The sequence below is a fragment of the Vitis riparia genome, chromosome 4, assembly GCF_004353265.1.
Source record: "Vitis riparia cultivar Riparia Gloire de Montpellier isolate 1030 chromosome 4, EGFV_Vit.rip_1.0, whole genome shotgun sequence".
Lineage (NCBI taxonomy): Eukaryota > Viridiplantae > Streptophyta > Magnoliopsida > Vitales > Vitaceae > Vitis > Vitis riparia.
Window position 1 is genome coordinate 285,964 of NC_048434.1, and position 17,502 is coordinate 303,465.

General features: G+C 30.5%; 1 pseudogene; it reads left to right on the top strand.

Moving 5' to 3' along the window:
• The first annotated feature begins 626 nt into the window (after positions 1 to 626).
• LOC117912650 lies at positions 627 to 2,060 on the top strand (annotated as a pseudogene).
• The last annotated feature ends 15,442 nt before the right edge of the window (positions 2,061 to 17,502 follow it).

Consider the following 17,502-nt stretch of genomic DNA (forward strand, 5'->3'; position numbering starts at 1 on the left):
CCTCTCTCTTCATACCCTCATGCCTACAGCCCTACATATGATCACATCTACCATGCCTTACCACTCTACGTCATGTGCATGCCCATTGTCACTCATGTGTGCCACCACTCCTCAACACTCCCAACTTACCCTTTTTTTTTTACCACCATTCTCTTTCTTCACCACATCAAATACCCACTTCCCTCACTATCTTGAATTCCCATGCAAACGAGGCCCCATGCACGTAGCCGTCCTCGCCGCACTCCATTTCTATTCCTCACCACCCTACCTTCATTACTTCATACCTGTCAAAACCCATCATCATGCCCATTGCCAATGTCCTTTCCTCTTTCTAACCCCCACACTCATTTCTTACTCACGTGCATGGAGCCTTGCATGCCTGGTTGCCCACCACACCCGTGTCATGCTCATCCCCATAGAAATCCCCAAGGTCACTCACCTTCATGCATGGAGCCATGCACACGTACCCTTCACGCTACCCGTACCCATCCCTCATACATGTCCATTGCTCGTATACTCACTTCACCCCACTATCATACCCACGTTCATGCTCACCACTCCACATACCCACTACATCGAAACCCTAAAACTCTCCAAAGCCTTGTGAGTCTCCTCTGTGTTCAGAAATGGCGGAGATGGATACGTTTGCATTCCAGGCGGAGATCAACCAGCTGCTCAGTCTCATCATCGACACTTTCTACAGCAACAAGGAGATTTTCCTTCGTGAGCTCATCAGCAATTCCTCCGATGCTCTGGACAAGATAAGATTTGAGAGCTTGACTAACAAGAGCAAGCTCGATGCACAACCTGAGCTTTTCATCCATATAATCCCAGACAAGGCCAACAATAGTCTCACTATCATTGACAGTGGAATTGGAATGACCAAGGCTGACCTGGTGAACAATCTTGGTACCATTGCAAGGTCTGGAACCAAGGAGTTCATGGAAGCTTTAGCTGTTGGTGCTGATGTGAGCATGATTGGATAGTTTGGTGTTGGATTCTACTCGGCTTACTTGGTGGCTGAGAAGGTGATTGTTACTACCGACCACAATGATGATGAACAGTATGTCTAGGAGTCACAGGCTGGTGGCTCCTTCACTGTCACTGGGGGATAACTCTAGTGAGAGCCTTGGTAGGGGTACTAAGATCACCCTCTATCTTAAGGATCTCATTAAGAAGCATTCTGAATTTATCAGCTACCCTATTTCTCTTTGGATTGAGAAGACCACTGAGAAGGAGATTTCTGATGATGAAGATGAAGAAGACAAGAAGGATGAGGAGGGTAAGGTAGAGGAAGTTGATGAGGAGAAAGAAAAAGAAGAAGATCAAGGAAGTGTCACATGAGTGGTCCTTAGTCAACAAGCAAAAGCCCATCTGGATGAGGAAACCTGAGGAGATTACTAAAGAAGAGTATGCCACATTTTACAAGAGTCTCACCAATGACTGGGAGGAGCATCTGGCTGTGAAACACTTTTCTGTTGAGGGGCAGCTTGAGTTCAAAGCCATCCTATTTGTTCCCAAGCGGGCACCCTTTGACCTATTTGACACAAGGAAAAAACCAACAATATCAAGCTCTATGTTCGTCGTGTTTTCATCATGGACAACTGTGAGGAGTTAATCCCGAGTACCTGGGATTTGTGAGGGTATTGTGGATTCTGAGGATTCCCCTCCTTCCCCCCCCCCCCCCCCCCCCCCCCCCCCTCAACATCTCTAGAGAGATGCTCTAGCAGAACAAGATCCTCAAGGTTATCCGCAAAAATTTGGTTAAGAAATGCCTTGAACTCTTCTTTGAAGCTGAGAATAGGGATGATTACAATAAATTCTATGAGGCATTCTCAAAGAACCTAAAGCTTGGAATTCATGAGGACTCCCAGAACAAAGGTAAGCTTGCTGAATTGCTTCGCTATCACTCCACCAAGAGCGGAGATGAGCTGACCAGTCTTAAGGATTATGTCACAAGGATGAAGGAAGGGCAGAATGATATCTATTATATCACAGGAGAGAGCAAGAGGGCTATTGAGAATTCTCCATTCCTTGAAAAGCTGAAGAAGAAGGGTTGACAAGTTCAAAGAGATGGCGGTGGAGCTGGTGGTCCTGGCTGGATTCTTCAGCATCGGCGACTTTGTGTCGGTGCTGGGATGTTGGGATCTGCAGGGTGTAGCTTCCAAGATGAAGAAGCTCCATGCTCGGTTTGACGTTGTCCCGGGCGCCATCGTGGAGGAGCACGAGACCAGCAGTTCTGCTGGTTCCGAACGTCATGTAGACGTACACAGCATGTTGATCTCGGTGAAGTATAATGCTGACGTAGAGTGGGCCATTGCAAGGTCCATTTGCCACCCTAAAACGCCGGATCTGGCCCAATAAGAGCTGGACGCAGTAGTGGGCCGAGGCAAGCTTGTAATTGACTTGGGCTTGCCCCAACTCACTCATCTCCAAGCCATAATAAAGGCTTTTGCATCTGGACCCACCCTCACATGTTTCTGGTTGCTTGGCCACCTTTGGCATGCAACCTTTGGCCACGTGGTTTTCCTACTTCTATTTATTTATCTAGTTATCCATTCGTTTATTTATTTATTATTATTATTCTTACTTTAAAAATAATTTCCATATTCCCATTTCTTCAAATAATTTTTTCCAAAGTCCTGTTCTTCAAGAAAACTTTCTATATTTCATTTATTTATTGCCTATTTAGTTATTATTATTATTATATATATTTATTATTATTATTATTTTATTTTATTTTATTTATTCATTTCTATATATTTTTTATTTTTTTTATTTTTTTAAGTCTTCCGTTTTTCATCCTTAACATCTTTCTTAGGTTTCAAGCATCTGCTCTTCAATAAACTTTGCTACCATTTTTTTCTTTCTGGCATGCAATTTTCACAACATCCATGTTTTTCTGAAAAAATGTTTTGAAATAAATAAGGGTTAACTTCTGTAATTCCGAATAATGGAATTTATGAAATTAATTCATGTAAAAATAAACGGGCCTTGGTGGGGGCCCCACATATGTGACTGATCGATTGATTGACTGATTGATTGACTTGATTATCATACAAGATTGATTTATCCTGCTCTCTGACATGCATGCTTTTGTTCCTCAATTGTGCACTAACCCTTTCTATTGATAGCGCATGGCGACTCGTTGCCCAGGTATGTACCCATTTTCCCTCTAATCGTTGTCTATGTATGTCTCGACTCTTATGTGTGCATGATCATTCAGGATATTCATTGATTTACTCGTCAATTGCCATGTCAGCTTCATTTTATTAGTAGAGACCCGACTTTAGGGACTTAGAGGGGTGCTATGGTCTTTTACCGTACCTTTCCAATAAGTAACCTGACCCCCGGGTCCGATCCGGTTTTTCGTAGATCACCTTTTCCAAAATAAAGAGTCGCACTTAGGGTTTTCTTTCTTATTTTGTTTACCCTTTTAAAAATAAAACAAAAATAAGTGGCGACTCCAAGTCATTTTCTTAATCGATAAAAATCATTTTTCAAATTAAAATTGAGCTCGCCATCGAGTGGGAAACGCATGAGCCGAAATGCGGGGTCCACAGGCGTGTTAGCTCAGTGAAAAATTCGACCTTTTTTTTAATCGAAATTTCACTAAAAATCGGCGGTAAAATGTAAATTTTGGTGATTTTTTTACAGTTACATCGATTTATCGATATACATCGATATTTTATTGATTTTTTCTAATATTATTCCCTCCGATGTATCACCTCTCATCGTAACACGAAATTTCAATGGTTTTTTTCCAAAATTTTCATCCATGCTTCTGATGAGATTGTGTAGTATCATGATCTTCTTTCTTCATATTTTGTAACTTTGAATGAACATATTCATGTTGAAAATTTGAAATTTGTGTGATAAACACAACAAGAAATCTTGAAGAGACGAATTTTTTTTTTTTTTTTTTTTTTTGTGATTTCCCCTTATTATTTCAAGAAATTGTCTCTGTACATTTTTTCAAAAGGGAATTTTAAAAATCGTATATTGGAAAGACAATTTTTTAGTATAATTTTTTGAAATATTTTCATCTTTTCTATTTGGCACAAACTACGATAGATTTGGAATTATTTCTTCCACTATAATAGTTTAGGAATTATTTTTTTAAAAATGAAACATAAAAATAAAATAAAATAACCTAATGATATGATTTTATTCGTCTTGTTTTTTGGTTTACTAGAAAGAAAGATTTCAAAAGGGTGTGTGATAGATTAATATAATGACTTAATAATTTAATTTAAGTTATTAAATATATTAAACATATTTAATAAAATGATTTGATATCATAATTTAAAATTAAAAGTAATTTTTAAATATTAAATAAAATATTAAACTTATTCTAAATAGTAGATCACTTCAAATATGTAGTAGCAATCTATATAATATGCATGACCTTATATCCATCACTCATTTTTTGTAAGGTAAACATTTTATAATTTGGAATATATTTAATATAAATATATATGGAATAAATTTATTATTTAAGATTAAAGGTAAAATATTAGTTAAAATTAATAAATATAAACATGTGAATTTGATAATTCTAACAAATTAACTCATCTACCCAACAAACTTGATACTAAGTAAAAATCTAATTAAAAATGATTTTAAATTAAAAATAATTTAATTATTTTAACTTAATACTTAAAATCATTTTAACTTTAAATTTTAATATTAAATTATTTTATCAAATATTTAATTTATTTAATAATTTAAATTAAATTATTAAATCATTTTACCAAACACTCTTATAATACTCATAAAATATAACATATAATAGAGAATAATAATAATATATAACAATTTTATTTGTTGTTATTTATTGATATTATATATTATATTCTACTATATGTTATTATATCATATCGGTTCATTTTTTTATTTTATTGTTTTGTGTTTGATTATGTTTTTATTTTAAAATAATATAAAAAATATTTTAATATACTTTTATAATTAATTCTAAAGATAATTTTTCTTTTTTTAAGTTGATTGAAAAACATTGTAGTAAGAAAAATTTAAAAATACCAAATTAGTATTTTTCATTTTTTACCTTATTTGAACTCAAATTTTCAATAATAATAATAAATAATAATATCCAAAAATGTTTTTAAACTTGATTTTTATTTTTTTTAAAAAGACAAAAAAAAAGTGAGTTACTAAAGTGATGTTTGTTTTTTTACTTAATTCTAAACAGAACTTTAATGCTTAATAGTGTTAAATATTAAGTTGTTTGTTTTTCTACTATTTTATTTCTATTAATTATTAAAAAGTAAAAAAATAAATAAATATGCTATTTTTTCTATTTAGAAAAAACTACATATTTTGATTTTTTTTTTCTATTTAATAAAAAGTTTATAATAAATCATGAAAAAATAGAAAAATAAACCACATAAATTCTAAAAATAAATTATTTTTTAGTAAAAAGCCAAAAAAGCAGTGTGATTGGCACGCTCTGTTAAAGGACGTGGAAGTAGCAGCTTGCATGAACAAAATGGGGGAAGATTGCTTTCATAAGTCTTCTTATAGTCTAAACAATTAATAAATCAATGTGACAGGGCATTGAATAGTCAATAAAGACACCTATTCTAATTGCCTTGGTATACATGCACCAGTGCTGGAAGCGATGATGAAATGTCGTTGATGTTGGATTTTATCAAAATATCAATAAAAATACATATATTCATGTAAATTTGTATAAAAATAAATTTGTATACTTATATAAGTATTTTTATTGATATTTTGATAAAATCCAACATCAACGACATTTCATCATCTGAGTATGATTGGCACGCTCTGTTAAAGGACGTGGAAGTAGCAGCTTGCGTGAACAAAATGGGGAAAGATTGCTTTCACAAGTCTTCTTATAGTCTAAACAATTAATAAATCAATGTGACAGGGCATTGAATAGTCAATAAAGACACTTATCCTAATTGCCTTGGTATACACGCACCAGTGCTGGAAGCGATGATGAAATGTCGTTGATGTTGGATTTTATGAAAATATCAATAAAAATACTTATATTCATGTAAATTTGTGTACAAATAAATTTGTATACTTATATAAGTATTTTTATTGATATTTTGATAAAATCCAACATCAACGACATTTCATCATCTGAGTGTGATTGGCACGCTTTGTTAAAGGACGTGGAAGTAGCAGCTTGCGTGAACAAAACGGGGAAAGATTGCTTTCACAAGTACCTAAATACTACCTAATTATTAAACAAGTAACAAGTTATGTAACCGTTTTAACCCATTTAATAATAAGGCCCTCATTGAATAATCATGTTTAGTTAGGTTTTGTATAAGTCCATATAATGAATGTCTCAACCAAATATGCTTATGACTCAATTGACCTATTTATTTATAAAAAAAATCTAAAATGAATCAAATATAGGTTAAATAGTTTAAAGTTCTAATTAGGTTAATGAGAAGAATTATTAAATGGATCAATTTGGGATCAAATTAGTATGGTGTAGGTTGATTCAAAAACTACCTATTTGTTAAATGAGTTATGCAAGTTGACATGAATTTGACCTAAATATGATTATACTCAACTCAAACTCACAAAAAGTGTATTAGATTCAAGTTGTGCTGGCGAATCTTATCAACTTTGCTGCCCCCAATATTAAGTGCCACAAAAAATATGAGTTTGGTTGGGAATTATTGGGATCCATAGGAAAATAATATCTCCCTTGGAATCATGATTCTAAAATTGACTCATCATTCCACCAAAGAGAATCCATTGCATTCTAGTATCCTATGATATTAAATAGAGATAAAATTAATTAACTCTTTAGGTTTGTGACCTACTACTATTCATTGTATGTAAGTTCCCTATGAATGATGTCCATAATCCAACAAGGTAGTAGCTATCAACCTTTTAGGATTACCTCTTCCTTTCTTGAGTCTCAGATCATCCTATATTATGACCAATTGATATACTTTAATTGACCAAGGATAAATATCAAATTCCATTGAAGAAATATTATGACCATAGATTTTATAATAATAAAAACTTAGGATCACCTAAGAGGACATATTGTCTGAAACTAATGAGATATCATAGTGCTTCTATTGAGAACATCTGCGATTATATGTTTAAACCACCTGTCACTCAATCCATATGACATATTAGTATCTTACCCATAAGGTCAAAGCCATCAACGACTAAAGCACTAATGCAATATTCTCTCAACGTTGAGAACACATGCAACATAGTAGCTTGGAGAAGTCATGTCAATTCGACAACCATTTAATCATGCATGATTCTGGTCATCCTACCACTTTGGAGGTTGTGCATTATGACTTCTAATGGATTGCCAAAGTCTATGAACCAACCATGAATAACTTATCATTTGGTAAGGATGCGATGATATGAATCTTTCGTTCAACTCCTAAGGTAATCAATTCATGTACAGTACAAGTGATTCATGTACAATACAAGTGATATAGGTTTGAGTACTCGAACAAGTGAATAAACACATAGATAATGTTAGTGGGATAGAATAACTAATATCATATAAAATAATGAATCAAGTTTTTTACATCATATTTGTATTTGTTAAGGGCTCTATCTTAATAGAACTATGTTGGTCTATGTGAGATTTGGTATATTATTCTTGATTTTCCTTTATACTCTTAACTATCATACGATTCATTAGGTAATATAAACCAAGATGGCAAAGAGATTGATGGAAAAGAGTTTAAGTAACAAAAGTTGCCCAAAGTTGGTATAATTCTATAACACTAAACTTTTCCTATTTTTTCTCTCTCATTTCTATTTTATATCAAGTTAGTATTATGATTGGCTAGAGATAAGGGGTGAGAATTTGGGTGTAATTCTACTAGTCTTTCTTCCTTGGTGTTTATAAAAGAGGAGACTTTTTTTTTCTATACATTTAGAATACAAAAAAAAAAAAAAAAAAACCCTTATATATAGAGGTGCATATGTACATATTGACTACTATTTCGTTCTTTTCCTCTATGTCTTAAGTTAAGCTTTTTGATTGTGTGTTTAGGTGTATATATTACTGTAGCATTCACCACTAGTGAAGCCTTTTTGTCACTAAATCATGACAATATCATCTAGGACTTAGATCAAGTATTATATATATATATATATATATATATATATTCTTGTCAACATCTTTCATACCTAAAATTTCCACTCATCATCCTATATCATACAAACATTGCCATCTTCCTCAACTTCCTTCACTTTCATATCCAAAAATCCATTTTATATGACTTTCATTTTCATATCCAAATCTTCTTACTATATGTTTCAAACATTAAAATCCAAAATTGATTCCACTAATAATACATCAAACCCAAACACATATTTCCATTACAAACTTAATCTCTTTTACTTGACTATAACATTTAATACAAAGTCAAACTCAAACACAAATGAAAAAAAGAAAAAGATTCTTTGGATTTGAGAATCCACTAAGGGTTAGAGTTGATATTGTTACTAAAAAATGTGAGAAAAGTTGCATGATGGGTGAAGAAAGAGGCCATGACAATATAAAAATATAAAAATAAAACAACATGCTAAAGGGCATCTTTGCCAATTTTAAAATTTCAAATTTGAGAATATTCTTATATATATTAAAACAATCATTGGTCACTACTTTGACATAATATCCTTTTTCTCTCTCTCTCTAATTTTTAAGAAAAATACTGCCCTAATTTCATGCATTTACATTTTCCATTTTATTACATTTGCTTTGAGTTTCTTCATTTCCAACTTTCTACATTTGCATATTTTGCATTTCATTTCATTTCTCACTTTATCATTATTATTTTTAGGCTATAAGTTGACAATTTTATTCCATCCATCCTAGTTTAAAACTTGCATACTTTTTTGTGATTTACACACCTTTTAAAGATTCAAATAATTTTGGAAATTGGGAATAAAATTATTTTGGAAAGAGTTTTAATTGAAAATATTTCCAAATAATAAAAATATTTTGGAAAAGAATTTTAAATTGAGAATTTAGAAAGGAAAATCCTTTTTGGTCTTTGAGGAAGTTTGGAAATAAATTTAATTTAAGGATTTTAAGAAAAAATGAAAATGTTTCTAAATTTTTTTGAACTTAAAAAAAAAAAATTCCAATTCTTTTTAAGATCTTTTAGTTTGTTTTTTTTTTTTTTTTTTTTTTTTCTTTTGGTAAAATGTGAATTCTTTCCGAACCTTTCCTAAGATTCTCAAGTTTCCTAAATTGTTTTTTTTTTCAATAAATATGATTTCTAAATTGATTATAAGTTTACTACATTTTTCTCTAATATATGCCTATTGGGAAATTCCCAAGAACTCATGCACCTAAATTTTAAGTCATTATTCTTTGTACTTAACCTGAAACTCTCAAAAGTGTTTGTTTTTATTCTTGGATTCTTGAGAGAGAGATTCACATCCCCTTCGGGCGTTGAGGAGCCTACTAAGGAACACCATGAATATTAAGTGGTTTTGGTGTGTAAGTCTTAGGAAAAAACAAATATTAGGTAAATCTGTGTATCTTTTCCTCATATTTAGTGGATTATAACTTTGCAATCTTTGACCCTATGGTTTTTATATTTGTAAAGTTTTTTGGAGATTTTGTTAGTAGTTTTCACCTAAATCGTTGTCTCCTTGTGTGATTGAATTTCTTTACTTTATCTCTAATACTTAGAGAGAAATTTAAAAATAAAATTTAGGTTAAAAAGAAAGAACTACCTATTCACTCTCTTTAGATATTCTATAAGTAAGATCTATTAACTTCTTCTCTCTTTTCTTTTTCTTTTTCTAATTATTATTATTATGCTGCAAAGCTAAAAGTAAAATTGAAATAACATTAAAGTACAATATTCCAAAAGTGAGCCTATATCATACATACTAATATGTACAAAAGTGGTAGTCCAAAATAACTCATATATACATATTCTTAACTTTATTAAAAAAAAAAAAACAAAGGAAACAACATACAAAGGGCTTACTTGGTATGTTTTCAAAAACAATTCTAAAAAATTAATTATAGTGAATGCTTCTTAAAAGCAATTTTTTTTTGTTAAAAAAATGGTTTTTCAAAACAATGATAAAATGTAACTTTGAGCTGAAAGTTGAGTGAGCCTAACAAATATTTTAACATAGGACCACATCGGCGTGCATTCATCTTTGTAGGTAAATGAATGTAATATATTTACATAGTAAGCAACATTTATGGATGAATGTAAAGTTGAGCTCAAAGTGACCTATTAGTTTATGGAAAATATGATAGAAGCAAATAATCCCACAACTAAATATTACTAGTTGATAGGGGATTTTATAAGCATTTTGTCAGCTTAAAAGAAAATATACATATAAGCTTAATTAAATGGGTGTGGACTTAGGCCTCACCTAGGCTCTTATGCTTTTAGGCTTAACTAGAAAAGCCTAAGATCATGAAATGGTGTACTTTTAGACATCTTTTCAATTTAAGACACACCTTGTCTCAAATATTTATGAGAAATGTCTTTTTTAAATAAATGGCCATCATTCATTTCTTTTAGATTTTTCTCATACATTCATCATCCAATAACCATCGTCTCTTATTCCTTTCTAAGTCATTTCCTAGTATAGTGTTCCATTCCAAGTCATTCCTAAGTGTGTTGTCCTATTTTAAGCCAAGTATAAGCTAAAAGTGTGAACTTTTCAAAGCATTCAAGCTTTTATAGAGAGTATAGAACATTATATTATATTTTTTTTTTTTGGTGATTTAAAGTGCTACTATTACAAGAAGTGATCATTGTATTATGAGAGATGATATCACTAAATTGTGAGCATATGAGTGAAACAAATTTGTCTTAAAGACATAGAGTTAAACTCTAGCCTCAATTAATCTTTTTGTGATCTTTATTATTATTTTATTTATTTATTTATTTATTTTATACACTTATTTCCATATATTTCAATAATTTGGACAACAATCTTAAGACAATTTTTCTCCCTAGATAATTTGACTTCCTATGCAAGAAATACATCCTTGCTAGTTTGGACAACACACTATAAAGTATGTATAGTACAATATACACTACTAAGGAATTGTGAAAGTCCTTAGAGAAAAAGTATAGGATAGAGGATGTGCACTTGAAGAAATATCTAGTCGATAGATTTTTGGAATTCAAAATGATAAACTCCAAGATAGTTATGTCTAAGAATTATGAATTATCTTGCATGAGATACATACAAAAAATATGGTGATGAGTGAGTCTTTCCAAGTTGTAGTTATAACTAAAAAATTACCACTCTTTTGGAAAGATTTCAAAAATTACTTGAAACATGAGCATAAGGAGATGAGATTTGAGGACTTGATTGTGAAATTGAGGATTGAAGAAGAACATTGAGCTTTTAACAAGAAATTGGGAAGGTTTCCAATAGATTCCAAGGCAAACTTGGTGGAGAAGAAACCTAGCGTTAGAAAAAAAAAAAAAAAAAAAGGAAATACTTTGGTAAATGTCGTACTTGAAGGAAAGGTAAGTGTTAAAAAATTTAAAGAGAAGTGTTGTGTGTAATAAATAAGGCCATCAAGCTAAAGGTTGTTGCTTTAAAGGACATGATAAGAAAAATCTAGTACACATGACTAAAGAAGAGAAACAAGGAACTCTTGTGACAAATTTGATGTTTTTTTATGCTATGGTATTTGAAGTTAATATGGTGGACAACCTATAGGAAAACCTAGATTACTACATTCTTATCCTTAGATTTGTAAGGTGAATGCAAAATTATCCTAGGGACTCTAGATCTACGTAGTGGAAACATGATACATATTAAAAAATATATACCTAGAGAATAAATGCTATACTTGAGATCTAGATGTTCACAAATTGATTCCAATCAGTGAAAAGTTGACATGGATCTTGAAGACCAATAGATCTTCTATGTGATGACTTTTTTTTTCTTGGATCCTGTTACGTGAGGAGGTGGAATCCTATTTGATGGGGATAGAGGCTAGGGTTTCTCCTTTTAGAAGATTAAATAACAAGAGTGTATGAAGTAACTATCTCAAACCCATGATGTATCATGGTTCTTATCTTGAGTGTACCTATTGCTACCAACTTTCATCAATAGTGATCCAATTCATAGAGAACTTAGGGTCTCATGTGTAGGTTAAAGTCATTGAAGACTAAAGACTTTCAACACTAGCTTTGTATCCTTTTAAGGTAATAACCCATACAACATAGTAGCTTGGTGAAGTTATGAATACTCGATAGCTAATGTCATCACTCACTATAGGTCATGACTCACCATACACACTCGTGTCCTCACTATGGGAACCTTATCTTAGACCAAGACAAGTCATTCCTTCAATTAGAAGGTAGAACACTACAATTAAATAGAAAAAAAAAAAATATAATAACCATGATTGACCTCATGTGACTAACACTAATAGAAAGTGAAGATCTAGTAATGCTAAAATAAGCATGAAAAAAAAAAAAAAAAAAAAAGAATAAATCCTTATTATTACATCATGTCATGCTTTTAAGAGCTCTATCCTAACATAACCTAAAAATGATGGATAGATGCAGGAGCTATTCGCCATGTAATTCAAATACAAAGATATTTCTTTTATGAGCAAATAAATAAAGTGAGCTATACATGGGTAATTCAACTTCTAAATGAGGCATAAGAAATGTTAGTAAAAATGATTTTGGGAAATAAATTCACTCTCAAATATGTGCTGCATATGTTGAATATTTGCAAGAATTTGGTGTCTAGCTCATTATTAAGTAAAAATGAGTTCAAGATGGTTTTTAATATAATAAGTTTCTATTCAACAAGAATAGGTTATATATGGGCAAGGATGTCCCATAAATGGGCTTTTAAAGATGAATGTAATGACTATATTGCAAGATTTTAGTAATAATAATGAAGCTAACTCTTTTGGTTATTTGCTTGATTCTTCTAATTTATGCATGATAGATTAGAATAATTCTTTGGGAATTTAAAAATTTAAATTTATTGTGGAACTTTCACATTAATCCCAATCATAAATCTAATTTAGAAATAAAATAAAGATAATAAGAAAGGATAGAGGCGGAAAATATGAAGCAACTTTTCGTGATTCTAATCTAAACATGGATTTATTCATCAAATTAGTGCATCTTATTCACCCCAATCAAGTGGTGTTGTTGAACACAAGAATCAAACATTAAAGGAGATGAATGTTATGGTGATAAGTCATGGTTTACCCTAGAATTTGTAGGGGTAATAATTTTTTTTTTCAACAAACTACATTCTTAACAAAATTCCACACAAGAAAAACGATGTAACTACATATGAATTATGGAAAATATGAAAACCTTCCTATAATATTTGAAAGTATGTGGGTCTTTAACTAAAGTAGCTATTCATAACCATAAAAATTAAGATAGGGCCTAAAACAATGGAGTGTATTTTTATTGTTATGCCAATAATAGTAATGCATATTGGTTCCTTTTATATAAATTAGACATTCTTGATATTCATGAAAATGCAGTCATTGAATGAATAAATGATTATTTTCTGAGAACACTTTCCTTGTAAAAGTATTCTAGAAAAAAGTTCTTAGAAAAAACATATCATACTACTAGTAGTCATCAAAATGTTGAAGAACCAGAGGTAATAAAAGGATAAGAGTATTTAAGTCTTTTGATCTAACTTATATTTTAGAGAATGAATATAGACATTCAAAGAATCTATGTCACTCAAGAAGCTCTATTCAAGAAAGAACCTATCAATAGTGAAATTGAATCCATCATACAAGTCATACACGAGAGTTGTTGAATCTTCCACTAGGAAGTAAGCCTTTAAGTTGTAAATAGATCTTTTAGAGAACATTGAAGGCCAATATCAATTAAAAAATACAAGGCTAGATTGACAGGTAAAGATTTTAAATAAAGAGTAGGTCTTGAATTTTTGGATACATATTCACAGTCATAAAAATAACTTTCATTAGATATTGACAATGATCATTGCATCGCATAATCTTCAAATTCATCGAATGGATGTTAAGACAACTTTTTTAAATAGTGAATTATAAGAAGAGATATAATTGAAACAACTTGAAAGGTTTGTTGTATAAGAGAAAAAGGTGTGAAAACTTTTTAAATCTTTTCATGGATTAAAATAAGTACCAAAACAATAACATGAGAAGTTTGACAACGTTTCAATGTCACATGACTTCAAGATTAATGAATATGATAAATGTGTCTATGCTGAGAGAACACCCAATGGTTATGTAATAGTATGTTTGTACATGGATGATATATAATTTTTGGAAGTAATAAACACATTCTTATAGAGCTTCCAAAAATATGTTAATCAATCATTTTACCATGAAAGATGTGGGTATAGTATATTTCATATTAAAATGAAAATCTTTAAGATATCTAGTGGACTAGTACCATCTCAATTGTATTATATTGAGAAAATACTTAAAAAAATAAAAATAAATACGAATATAGTCCACTAAAGACACCAATAGACATAAATCTACAATTAGCTAAAAAAAACTAGTCAAACTATGTTTTAATATGAGTATTTCCCACATAATAGGTAGTCTAATGTATGTCATGAACTATACATGACTAAACAAAACATATATATGCATTCAATAAATTCAATAGATATACAAACAATCTAGGAAAAGATCAATGGAAGGAAATAATTATGGTTCTTATTACCTAAGATACACTCTAAATTATGGATTTCATTACATAAGATATTTGATTGTACTTGAAGGATTTAGTGATGCAAAGTAGATATTTAATACAAAGACACCAAATCGCCAATTCTCTCTGGATATGTATTCACAATAGGAGGAGGATATGTATCATGAAAGTCCTCAAAGCAAACATGTATTGCTAGAACACAATGGAATTTGATGAAGTAGGAGAATATACCATGTTAACCAAAACTTGTCCCTATTATAAAATTCATTATGATAATCAATCAATTATTAGAATGACACAAATATCATATTGATGGTAAGTTTCATCATATACATTGAAGATATGATATAGTAAGATAGTTACTTTCAAATGGAGTAATTTTCATTTATTATATCAAATTAAAGGACAACCTTTTGGATCAACTTACTAAGGTTTTGTCAAGAGATCAAAATAATGCTCATCGAAGGGAATGTGATTAAAGCCTATGACAAGAGTCATTATAATGGTCTTAAACTAGTTAACTAGAAATCCCAAGATCTAAGTTCAAAGGGACAACCAAGTCATGAATGACTAAGACAAGCACTAAAGAGATAATCTCTCTTATCTATTCCTGCTATCTACAATGTGAACTAGGTTAAGCTTTGCTTTTAATGAATCTTATAGCTTGAAAAACCAAATGAAGTATGCTAGGATACTTTTAATAGGAATCACCTATGTGAAAGTGAAATAAGATCGTTTCTATGAGAATTTTTAAGGCTTAAATTTTCTAGATTATGAAAAACTAGGAGTTGTTTAGGTCCAAATGAACACAATCATTAATATAAATGAATTCCATGAAGGAGTTGTGTGAATACTATCGTCTTGGTTTATATAAAAAGTTGAACAATTTAAGACATTGCCATCATTAACTAGCTAGTAAATTTGATATTATTTCACTAAGGAAGGTTCAAAGCCACAAGCTATCTATCCTGATGTAGCTTCTTGCCAAATAGTATTGTCTCAAATGTCTACCTATCATTTGCATATAACAAGTCAATTTCCATTCATGAGGAGAATTGTTGGGAAAATGGGTTTTTAAACTCTGATAGAAAGACTACTTTGAGTTGATCTTTGAGTGTGCCTCACAAATATTTTAAGGTGGGACCATGTTGGAATGCATTCATCATTGTGATTAAATGAATGCAATATGTTTATATGTCAAAAACCATTTATGAGTATATGAAAAATTGCACTCAAAAGTGACCTATGTGTTAATGGAAAATATGATAGAAGAAAGTAACCCTACATTTAAAGATTACTAGTTGGGAGCATTGATGAAAATATCGGTAATTACGGATATATCGACAAATATTTTGGAAAAAAAATTTAAGTAGTCTAAAGTTGATCAAAACTTATGAAAATATTGAGAAAAACTCTAAAAATGATATAATAAACAATAATAGACATTTTAGAATTATTTTATAAAAAAAATAATATATGTATATGATATAATTAATCATATTTGATAATAATATCATATGCGTGCATAAAAAAATATGAATTTTATAAATTTATTAAATTACATATAATATTATTTGACAATAATATTATGATATTTGATTATAATATATCTCACTTGAAAATTATAATTCATTTAATTTCATTTGTATTAAATGATATAAAATAAATGATGATATATGTATAAATTTCTTTAATATTTATATTTAATTAATATATAAATGCTTAAAAAAATGGTTAAAAAAATTATAATGATAGGTTTTATATTTTTAGTGATTAATTAAATAAAATAATTAAAATTAATTTGTTTATGAAAATATTTTTTTTATAGTTTTATTATATATTTGTCTGGTGCATATTATTAATCAAATAGGTAGTTAGCCCAGTGGTCACCCAAGGTAAGTTTATACTTCTTTTTGGGTGGGCGGATTTGAGTCCTAGTGCCCATGCACAGTTGCACAATTTTGAGGCGACAAAAAATCATCGAAACATGACGAAATTTTCAGAAAAATCGCTTCACTGAATTTTCGTCTTCCTGTTTTGTGTTGTAGGTCGCTGATACACGAAATTTGACGAAATTTTCATCCATGGTTGGGAAAGGACTTTATAAACATTTTGTAATATTTAAACAAAATATAGGCTTGAACCTATGCTCATATATTCTTGGGTTTAACTAGATGGGAGTGGACTTGGCCCTCACCTAGCTCACACGCTTTTGGATGTAACTAGAAAAGCCCAATTACATAAAGTGGAATTTTTTTTTTCTTCCAAAAACTTTTTCCATTTAAGACACACATCGTCTAAAAAGATATAAGACGTCCTTTTTAGATAGGTGAGACCCTTAAGTGGAAACATCTCTTCTAGGGGGCATAGTTGCACCTACAAAAAGGGACCCCCCATAACATTTCATTTATTTCAACAACATCAAAATTTCATTATTTTTCAAGTCATTTCCAAGTGTGGTGTTCCATTCCAAGTTATTCCCAAGTGGGTAATTCATTCCAAGTCAAGTATGAGTGATAAGTGAATATTTTGAAAGCATCCAAGCTTTTATAAAAAGTACAAATTATTGTTTATCATTTCTTATAATTTGAAGTATTACTATCATAAGAAAGCAATCGTTGCATTTTAGGGGATGATTGTCACTAAATTGTAAGCACTTTAAGGAAAGGCAAACTCTAGCTTCGATTAATCTTATTTGTGAGTTTTAATTTATATTTTCATTATTATTATTTTTTATTTTACTAACTTATTACTCAATATATTTTCAATAATTTGGACTTTAGTTTCTTAGAATGTTCTATTAAAAAAGTCTAAAAAA